Source organism: Arachis ipaensis, chromosome B7 (assembly GCF_059453495.1).
Source record: "Arachis ipaensis isolate K30076 ecotype BB chromosome B7, ASM5945349v1, whole genome shotgun sequence".
In the NCBI taxonomy this organism is placed as follows: Eukaryota; Viridiplantae; Streptophyta; class Magnoliopsida; order Fabales; family Fabaceae; genus Arachis; species Arachis ipaensis.
The window spans coordinates 82,092,603-82,104,039 of NC_142442.1; the positions used below are offsets into that span (position 1 = coordinate 82,092,603).

An 11,437-nucleotide genomic window follows, 5' to 3' on the forward strand; every position below is an offset into this window, starting at 1 on the left:
TGGTAACTAATTTATTCAACCAAAAATATAAAAAGTTGTAACATAAAGAAGGAATAAGTAATTTATTTTTGTAAAGTAATTAATACATTAAATCTTGTCATCGTAATCATTATAATAAGTTGTTAATTTTTTTTATACTATTTTATGTCACATTGATTTTTTTTAATTTTTTACACAGAAATACTAAATTATTCTTTAAGTATTGGTGTCGTTTTATTGGTGTAAAGTGATAGAAAATTTTAACAGATTACAACTATTTAAGTTTTAATCTTCTAAATTAAATTCTAAACAAATATAGTTTTTCATATCACATTTAAGGATTTGAATAATTATTTTATATGTAATTAATTGGGTATTATTTTATACTTGGTTAGTTTTTTAATTAAATTTTTAGTCATAGCTATATTCAATATTCAATAAATTAAATATTATAATATTTTATGACAAGCATTCTAGCTATAAAAAGTTAAGTTATAATTAAGTTATTGTATATTTTAAACGATTCAAGACTCGAAAAATACTATTCTAAAATGAGTTATATTTTATACATTTTGTTTTCATGTGAATATTATTATATATTTTTTATGTTAAAGTTTTTGCTGTTCAAAAATATTTTTGAAGCTCAGTCATTGCCAATCAACTAAATAAATTGAAAACTAGAAAAAGAAAAAAAATGACTAGAACATAAAAAGGAGGATAGATATTTCAAAAATAAAATCCCAAAAATGATATACATAGAATTTCAAAACTATAACTATTTTATTCAGAATAAAGAACATGTAACTACTTTATTGAGGCAGAGAATAACCTTGTAAAAGGAATCAACTGAATAGTTTGGATTAGATTTGAATGTATCAGTGAAATAGGAGCAACAGGTATGCCAAATCAACTACTTATATATTGCAAAAACAATTTTAAAAAAAATGATAAAAATAGTTTAGTATGAACATCAGCAAATGAAAACTTTAATTTTAAATAACAAAATGCAACAAAAGGCACAATTATCACAAATAAAAATGTTCTCTTTATTTTAACTTCAACTATCAAAGAGAGGTTGAACTCAATTTAATTACAAAGCTGTGACAGCGAGACAAAAGTTACATCTTAGGCATCACAGGAGAAAATAAATATCAATGGTTGCTATTATTATCTATATACAATATGCTTATTAGTTAAATAAAAAAGACTGCGTCTTAAGCATGTAACTAATATTTTGTTTTTAATTAGTAAGGAATTATAATATGATTCTTACCGCTAATAATTATAATTGTAAGTGGTTGTGGCACTGACTCGTGTATATATAGATGGCAAGGTATTCTATGCAGCTTTTAAGAAGAGTTCCATCATATGGACTTGTCAAAATAATTTAAAATTGACTATCTCTATTTTTTTTTTATATTCACAATTTAACTCTTTACATTTTTTATTCTATAAAGGAATTTAGCATCTAATTTTCCCTAATCTATTCCCACAAATCAAATCTGCAACACCGAATTCTACCTCATAGGTCATGGCAAAATTCATCTGTTGGTATAAGAATAGTAAGAAAAATCACTGCTACCAATCTAGAACATCATGATAGGTCTAGAGGAGGAAAAAAGAAAAAAAAATTTTTAAAATTGAAAGCTTTTAATTCCTGAAGATTAGATTTGCTTCAAATTTTCTCATAAGATTTTAATTAGGAACTGAGGAAGGTCGAAGTTAATGAAGCATGAAGCATTCTCTATTTCAAATGAACTTGGAATCACTAAATATAGTTTCATCTTTCAAGAAGCCAAATATCAAATTGGAAAAATTCAATAACACTAACAAATTACTAAACTCAATTATATGCGATCAAATTTTTACCTTTGCATAGAAGCACAGCTGCAACTATGAAAGCCAATAGCAGCAGCAATGGAACGCGAACAGTAGCAGCAACACAAATCTGAACCCGAATGCGAACACGAACAGCAGCAGCAACACGAACGCGAGTAGCAGGGGCACAACCGCGATTAGCAGCAGCAATCAATCAATATGTGTGATCAATTTTAGGAGTTGTCTACACACAAAGCAAGAGGCAATAATTAATATTAGAAACTACTCGTTATCTAACATAATTGTTATGACTTTTGATAAGCTATAATTGAAAATTAGTTTAAAATTTTATCATATCAGACCTATATATATGGCTATATTAATTAGCTTAGTCCATAAAAGCACATAATATTATCATGTGTTATTTTCATCTTATATGGATATGATGAAACGTAAGCTTTGAAATTGAAGCCCATAAAGTTAATCTAAGTCACTAAATTAATTTTATATCAACTCTTATAAATTTCACCTGCTAGCGGCTATATATGAATAAGCCAACCTTGTGGACCAAATTAAAGAAGAAAGAAGTTACTATTACTCCATAGAACAAAACGTTCATACAATTAAAAGTTTTTCAAAAGAGGATTTCTTACGCCCAGTTTTCTCCAACCACTATTCATTTGTTAATTTCTCAGTACAATTAGAAATACTGTTCTTTTAATCAAGTTGCAGTTACACCTAACATTAATTTCTTGACCTGTATACATACATACAGTTTCTGCTGTTGAATGCTATATGCAGAACAATAACAAAAAAAATACAGCAGCATCTGATGATAATTCAGAAATGCACCAACAGGAACAAAAGCCAATTTCTAAGAAACTTGATACTATTACTCTTAACTTCATGCAAACAATAAACTAAACAAAAAACAAATTTTATAAACTACGAAAGACCCTAAAAAAATGCATACAATTAAGCTTTATCTTTTTACCTTATAAGAAAAAAAAAACTACTAATGACCTTGTATATCAAAAAGGAAGTATGAGCATAATGCATGAATTATATCCTATGGTTCAAAACCAAATCTAAAATAAAAGAAAGAAAAAAGAAGACCTTCTAGTACTACACGGGGCATAATAGCTACAAGTGGAGTTATGCTTGTGAAGATGTTGCTGAAGAAGAGTTTTAGTTTAAAAATATATAGGGAGGAGATCTATCGCTGAGATAATTTAGTGGGGAAGTCTTTTCTTCAACAAGGATAGTTCTAGGTGTAAGAAAAAACAAAAAATCATAGTATTGTGATACAAAACAACTAGACCAGAACATAGGATACAAACCAAACACAGTTACTTTGAAACGGGACACCAAGTCATGCATGAAACTAAACAATGCTTCTATATATAGTGCTTTTAAATACTTTGATTTCAAATAGATTGAATTAACTAAATTATCAAGACCCTTCAACCACTCTTGTCAACTTCAATTAGCTAAATACCAGTAAAGTGGATGCAGAAAAAAAAAGAAAATAAAAGCCATATATATTTGATTATATTCTACTAAGTTTTTTTTAAAGCTATGCCCAATTATTATAGTACCAATTTCCATTACTAATCACATTATAAGAATTCCAATTATATATATATACTTCATGTATTAAGTTTACCCTGTTCTAGTATTATTAATAGTTATAGTATCAATCAAGTTACGTCCTTATATGTTAATAAAGTTACAAAGAAAAACTAGTTACGTCCTTATTAATAGTTATAGTATTATTAATAGTTATTGGCTCAGGCAGCTGGTTCTCCTTAGTAAACTTCCTCTAATTTGGATTATATATATATATTATGAAAGTAATGCAGAAGAAACACCTTTTGAAGAAATATACATTACCAACAATATATTCTATAGCTATTTTTCAAAATTTGAAACTAGCTAGTAATTAATTAGCTATTCAAAGTGCACAGGTTTTATTTCTTCCGATCATTATTGTTGTACACAAATAATCTTAAAAAATAAATCAACCATGCATATAGGTAGAGCTTACTTTTTCTTGTCCAATGTAAGGAATCTGCCCTTGTATATTTATCAATGATGACCTGCAACATATAATACATCAAAATTCAGAAGAAAAAAAAAAGAAACAGGAATGAACTATAAGAAAAACCAGTAGTTATTACTAAGAAAAAATCCAAAATTCATAAAACGGTAACCATAAGAAACAATTTTCAATCAATAGTGGTAACTGATTTTGTGTTAGTATCAATACTATGAAAATAAAAGCCAAATGAGAAAATGTGAAATGGCAAAATTTGAAGAAATCTCGTTAAGGAGCTCGAACTGGAAAATTGATTAAGATGCTTGTAGATTTCTTTTTTCGTTCCTTTTCAACAATCAAAAGCCAAAAAAGAAATCAGCAATTCACTATGATAATAATAATAATAATAATAATAATAATAATGTGCCCATTACATAGAAGACAAAAAAATTGGAATATCAATTACCCACTGAAATGGAATTAAAGATTATAGAAACACAATTAAACTTAAATTTAGAGCCGTAAATTCATGATATTGTCATACAAAGCACAAATCAGAAAGGGGATAAATAGTTTATAAACCCTAATTAGTTCATATACATACCTTTTTTATGGAAGAACAGCTGCAACTAAGAACGTGAACATCAGCAGCAATGGAACACGAACATCAGTAGCAACACAAACGCAAACACGAATAGTAGCAGGAACCGGAACGCCAACAATAACAGTAATCGGAACGCTAATTGCAGCAGGATTACGAACGGGACTTGCAAGGGCATAATCGCGAATAGCAGCAGTAATCAATGAAGAAATGTGAACAATGGAGAATGAAGCAGTTACTATATCAGGAGAGTGGGAGTAGAAAAGGGTGTTAGCGAGGTGGGAAAATGGATTTCGCGGGAAGAAAGAGCTTTTTGCATTGCCAAATTGTTTGGGGAATTGATTTAGTTTTGGGGGAGTTTCAAAAATCCTACTATTCAAAATAAAAACTGCTGTTAATAAAACTCTTAACAAAATAAAAGATAACTTTTTGTTTTAAAAATTAAATTTGTAGGATTTTTTTAAAACTTTCGTTAACAAACTCCTACAATATAGCCTTTTTTTGTAGTGTGATTCTTATCAAGACTTGTCATTTTTTGTAACAAGCACCTTATACATGTGATTTATTTCATGTATGCTCTTTCATTTGCATCACATATGCATTCATTATTCATTTCTTTTCTCTTTGGGGTGACTTTTGTCCCCTTTTGGATTAATTTTTTTTTCATTCAAAATAAATGCATATGGTTCTATAGTCCATACATGAATGCACCCATTTTCCAAAATTTTTCATTGAAGTACCCAAAACAAACATTTTCCAATCACTACCAATGTTCCCCAAATTTCTCCCACACTTAAATGAAACACATTTCTCAACCTAAGCTAATCAAGGATACAATCCAAGGTAAATTCATGATTTTCTACTTAAGGTTGTAATGTGGTGATATTACAAACAATGGAGTCAATTAAGGCTCAAAGGGGGTTAACAAAGGTAGATGCAAAGGGTAAGTCTCTATGGGTTAGTGAGCTATACAAAGATGGCCTCAATCATGCTCAATGTATTCAAAACATCAATCATTGGAAATAAAGAATTAAGCAAAACCTAGATCACAATCATAGAAGAGATATAGCACACAGTGAATAAAAATAGTGGTTAAAAGGTGTAACCACTCATTCAAGCTAAAAAACTCACAAGGTATTTGTTCTTTCCTCTTCTATGTTCTATAAAAGGCATTCAAGCAAGTTTCAAAAACAATTTTCCAAATCAATTCAATAGAATGCCCTTGAAACAAAATTCTTGAAAATTTTCATTGTTTTTCACCAAAATTATTTCCTATATGTATGTATGTATGTATGTGATGGATGCAATTTTCAAAATTTCCTAGTTCTTTCCTAATTTTCAACAAGCAAAAATTAACATGAACAATTAGGATCAAAATTGAACTAGGCATATGCTATTCACATCATCCATTCACAACCAAAATCTATACTATATACCAATTAATATAAAGCACTATATATATATATATACTTCTACTAAAAATGAAATACTAGAGATAAACCAGAAACGACTAACATATATACAAATGATCAAAATACTAGTATGTAGCATAAGACAAAGTACTAAAAATATCTACAATATCATAATAAAGTCAAAAATAAACTAAATAAAGAGTGTTCAGGAGAGAATGTTTACACTCAAAATATCGTAGATCCTCCCCCACACATAAATTATGCACGGCCTTCCGTGCCAAAAGAATTAAACCGGGGGGTCAACTGTGAGAAGCTCCACCGTCTGGCGGTGGTGGGTGCTGATGTCACTGATAAACAATGATAGCTCAGGAAGGCTCTGTGGTGGTCTCCACTCTCGGCTCAGCTATAGCTGCCAGCTCTTGGATGGTCGGTTCAGCTGGCTCTGATGCCGTCTCTGCTCTCTCCTCAGCTTTGCCAACTACTGGCTCCTCCACTGTTGCCTCCTCGGTCTTAGCCTCAAGCTTGGGCTCTGGTGTATCCAGAGGAGGTGGTCCAGGGTCTCTACCCTCAAACTTCACCACAATCCACTGAAAGCGGCGCGCATTGTGGCGCTCATAGCAGTGGAGGGTCCGAAAAATCTCCCGACCCAGCTCATAAGGTGTCTGAAGTCGAGGTGTAGGCACGGAAAGTACAGGAGGTGTTGAGGGCTCAGATGATGATGGCAGCTCTGTGGTCTTCCTCTTCTTTTGAGGTGGCCTATCATATTCTCCGTATGGTATGAATGGGTGTTTGCTGATGTAGACAGACGTCCGATCTGTCGGACGTCTCTCCACCCCAAACAAAGTAGCTAATCTGGTGATCATCGAAGGGAATGGAATTTTGTACTTCTGTTGTTGGGTCACCTTCCACATCAAGTTTTTGATAAGGGGAAGAACAGAGATCCTCTTCCCCTCCAGAATAGCCCAAAGAAGAACGGCCACACGGACGCGAATATGAGTAGCATGTGTGCTCGGCAAGATGTAGTCGGCAATGATCTGCTGCCAGATCCTTGCTTCTGGAGTTAAGTCGGAGCATGCAATGCTTAGTGGAACTGCATTCTCACCGCTGCTGTATTCCCATCGGGCCTCTGGTAGGCCAATCTTCTTCAGAACAACGTCCAATGAAAGCTTGCTCGATGTCAAGTCCTTCACTATTTTAGGATAAGCATCATTGGCCGGAGAAATATGCAGAATCTGCAGGAGGGCCTCTAAAGCATGGTCAGAGGTGTCTAGCATGACACCTCTCAGAAAAATAGTGGTGGCCTCCCTCTTCAGTAGATTTTCGTAGAATTCTTTGACCTGGTGTTCATCAATTTCCACCGGGTCGAATTCTACGAATTTTCACTGGTAGAAAGCGAGTCTGTTATGAATGAGTTTCGCATGTTTATCCGGTACATTGAGCTTCCTTTTATAGTGGAAGGCTTTCTTTTCTAATTTTCTGTATTGCTCTTGGGCCGTTTCATTGACGAAAGTGTCCGGATGAGTGCTTAGACGTGCAGGAGGAGGAGCCAAAGGGTTGGCTTTCTCCTTTCCTTTGTGAGGCATCCTGAAAAAGACAAAAACAAAATACAGCTTAGGAGAAACAATTAATAATCACAAGAGGAAATAGTCAAACAATATAAATTGGACCAATAAAGTAAACATATACTTAATTGAAGAAAACATAATCAAAAGAGGTGAAATGCACAAAGGAAAATGTAGTTTTCCACAATCAAGCAACCTAAGTAGCAATAAAAGGAATAATTGAAAATCTAAGTATAAACAACTTAGGTATAATCAATGAAAGTGAATTGAATCAAAAACTTGGTTATTGCAAATTTTGTCTTGAAGTTGAAAGACTTAGCAAGAATTGGCACAAAGGCAATAATCAAGTCAACAATGAAAGCATGTACTTACTCATGTTAAAAAGATTGAAAATAATCACAGACATATAACTCTTGTTCAAAGCAATAATTGATTGAAATTGGATTGTATTGTTCAAAAAGAATTTCAAAGAACAAGTTGATGCCAGGGCATTTTGGCCAGTTTCACTGACCTTTTCTTTACTGTTTTAGGGTAGTTTCATGCATTTTCTTAGTTAATAAGCAAGTTTTGGGTAGATAATCACTTCCATCTTGATTCAAGCAAACATTGTGAATTTCATGTGATTTTATGAGAATTATGCATGAATTGAATGACAAATTGGATAATGTATGTCTCATAACTTGGATTAGAGCTTTGATGCACTTTATTTGCTTGATTTCAGGACAAAGGAAGCAAGGAAGAGCCACATTAGCAACCACGTTAATCTAATTAACGTGACCACTAACGTGGAATGGGAATAAACTTGCAACGTTAATGAGAAAAGTGATTGCCAATAACGCCTTCGAAACCATCATGGCCCACGTTAATTGCCACGTTAACTACATTAACGTGGTAGTTAACGTGGAGAGAAAGGGAGCTCCAGCGTTAGTGGTAAAAGTGAATACCACTAACACTCCAAATTGGCAATTGGCCACGTTAAGAGTCACGTTAACTCAGTTAACATAAACTTTAACGTGGAAAGGGAAGACAATGCCAACGTTAGTGACATTCACCATTGTCACTAACGTTGGACTAAGCCCAATTGGCCACGTTAAGAGTCACGTTAACTACATTAACGTGAACTCTAACGTGGGAGGAGCAAGGAATCGCCAACGTTAGTAACACTCACCTTTGTCACTAATATTGGACCAAGCCACCATGAGCCACGTTAGTTGCCACGTTAATTGCATTAACGTGGAAGCTAACGTGGAGGAAAGAAATGATGAACCAACGTTAGTGACACTCACCTTTCTCACTAACATTGGAGATGGCAATCACCACCACGTTAGTGGCCACGTTAAGACAATTAACGTGAGGCACTAACGTGAGAAGGGGTGTTTGGAGCGTTAGTAACAAAGGTAAGTGTCACTAACGCTCTCGAGGCTAAGGCATGCCCACGTTAAGAGCCACGTTAGTTATACTAACGTGGACTCTAACATGAGAAAAGGGGGGCTAAGAGCAACGTTATTGGCAAAGGTGAACGCCAACAATGCTTGCGATGGATCAAGAGGCAACGTTAGTGGTCACGTTAGTGCACTAAAGTTGAAGTTAACGTGAACCATCTTGGGCTAGGAATGTTAGTGAAAAAGGTGATTGTCACTAACGTTCTCGAACCCACATTTTCACTTAACGTTAACGCCACTAACGTCCTAGATAAAGTCCATGCCTACTTCACACTTTCTCTGCAAGTAAAGCTGAGCCCACTGAAGATTCCAAACTGCTTCAACTCAAGATCCAAAGGCCCATATCCAAAGACTTGAAGAGCCAATAGAAGATCAGAAGAGTAGTATATATAGGAGTAGTTTTGAACTAGAGGAGAGGAGCTTTTGGCCATTGGGAGAACTACTCTCTGTATAATTTTACTTTTTCTGCACTTTTAATTTTACTTTAAGAATGTATTTTCCATCTTTGTTTTCCATTCCCAGAGCTATGAACAACTAAACCCTTTTCATTGGGTTAGGGAGCTCTGTTATAATTTGATGGATCAATAATAGTTTTCATTATTCTTCTTCTTTCTTTTCTCTTGATCTTACTAGAAAGCTTTCAATCTTCATCCATTTGGGTAGTTGTCTTGGAAAAGAAGCTATTCATACTTGGATCTCTTCGGAACCTTGGAAGAGGAATGAAGAGATCATACTAGAAATGCTTTCTCATGTTGGACAAAATTGGGGTTTGGATGGATATAGTGACATATAATCCTACCAACATTTTTATTTGGGAATACATGTGGTATAATCAGTGACCACACTTCATCTCTTCTCATGAGCAATCAGACCAAGGAATTGGCTATTGATCAAGATTTGAGAGATTGAATTACCAAGGAATTGGAATTCAATCACTTAAGATTGCCAAGGAGATCAATGAATGCATTGATTGAGGAAGAGATGAAAATGAACTTGATCCGGAGAATATAACATCTCCTGAGCCCAATGAACTCCCCATTTCTGATCTTACCCATTCTCTTTACTTTTTGCCATTTACTTTTATGTTCGTCCTCCCCATTCCCCATTTAAGATTCTGCAATTTACTTTCCGTCATTTACATTCAGTCCTTGATTTCCAGTAATTACATTTCCTGCCATTTATTTTCCGCCATTTAATTTTCTGCAATTCTCCAATCAAATTCTGCTTAGCTTCAACTAGAAAATTCCTCCAATTAAAGTTGCTTGACCAATCAATCCCTGCGGGATTCGACCTCACTCTATTAAGAGTTTTTACTTGACGACAATTTGGTATACTTGCCGAGGGAAAGTTGTTGAGAGACAAGTTTCTGTGCATTAAGTTTGTGGCGCTGTTGCCGGGGATTGATTTTGTATCAACAATGATTAAATTGGTGGATAACTAGATTGAGCATTTTTCTTTTGTTTGATTTAAATTCTGTTTGAGTAATTTACTTTCAGTTTTAGTTATTTTCTTCCCTTTACCCCTACCTGTTTGTGGTGTTCTCGTATTTGTTACAATTCAGTTCACTAACCCACTAACTGTTTGATATATTGCATCACTCACACTAACAGTATTTTTAACAAAAATATTCTCTATCTCCCTTTTACTTTGGCCTTGTTGGTTATATGACAGGTAGAAGAAGCGGGGCTTCAACTTCTGTTGATTCTGAACCTGAGAGGACCTTCCTTAGATTAAGGAGGGAAGCAAGAAGAAAGAGAGTTGTTGGTGCTGAGGAAGAGGAAGAGTACTTTGAACCAGACATGGATGAGAATATGGAGAACCATCATGAAGAAGAGGCTTACAACCATGGCAGATAAGGTCCAGTGTATCATGATGGACAAGAAAGAAGAGTTCTAATCTCTTATATCAATCCAAACCCAGGAAACTGTGGAAGTAGCATCCAAAAGCCAACCATACATGCCAATAACTTTGAACTAAAGCCACAGCTCATCACCCTGGTTCAGAACAACTGTTCATTCAGAGGAAGTATCCAAGAAGACCCCAATCAATATCTAACCATATTCCTGAGGATATGTGATACTGTGAAGTCTAATGGTGTTCATCCTGACACCTATAGACTGCTTCTGTTTCCCTTCTCACTCAAGGACAAAGCATCTAAATGGCTGGAATCCTTCCCGAAGGAGAGTTTAACAACCTGGGAAGATGTGGTGAACAAATTCTTAGCGAGATTCTATCCTCCTCAAAGAATCAACAGGTTAAGAGCTGAGGTACAAACCTTCAGGCAACAAGATGGTGAAACTCTCTATGAAGCATGGGAGAGGTTTAAGGACTTGACAAGAAGGTGCCCGCTAGATATGTTCAATGAATGGGTGCAGTTACACATTTTCTATGAAGGTCTTTCTTATGAATCAAAGAAGGCAGTAGACCACTCATCTGGGGGATCTCTGAACAAGAAGACTATAGAAGAAGCCACAGATGTCATTGAGACTGTTGCGGAGAATGACTACTTCTATGCTTCTGAAAGAGGCAACACTAGAGGAGTAATGGAGCTAAATAACGTGGATGCATTGCTGGTCCAAAACAAG

At 34.4% G+C, this 11,437-nt stretch overlaps 1 non-coding gene and 1 pseudogene across 1 annotated transcript; both read right to left on the bottom strand.

Annotated features, from left to right (window-relative positions):
- Positions 1-6,746: 6,746 nt before the first annotated feature.
- LOC148553160 (uncharacterized) lies at positions 6,747-7,431 on the bottom strand (annotated as a pseudogene).
- A 3,673-nt stretch (positions 7,432-11,104) lies between these two features.
- On the bottom strand, positions 11,105-11,211 carry LOC148553161 (small nucleolar RNA R71). Its single transcript, XR_015892958.1, has one exon. It is a non-coding gene; the product is annotated as a small nucleolar RNA R71 (small nucleolar RNA).
- Positions 11,212-11,437: the final 226 nt, after the last annotated feature.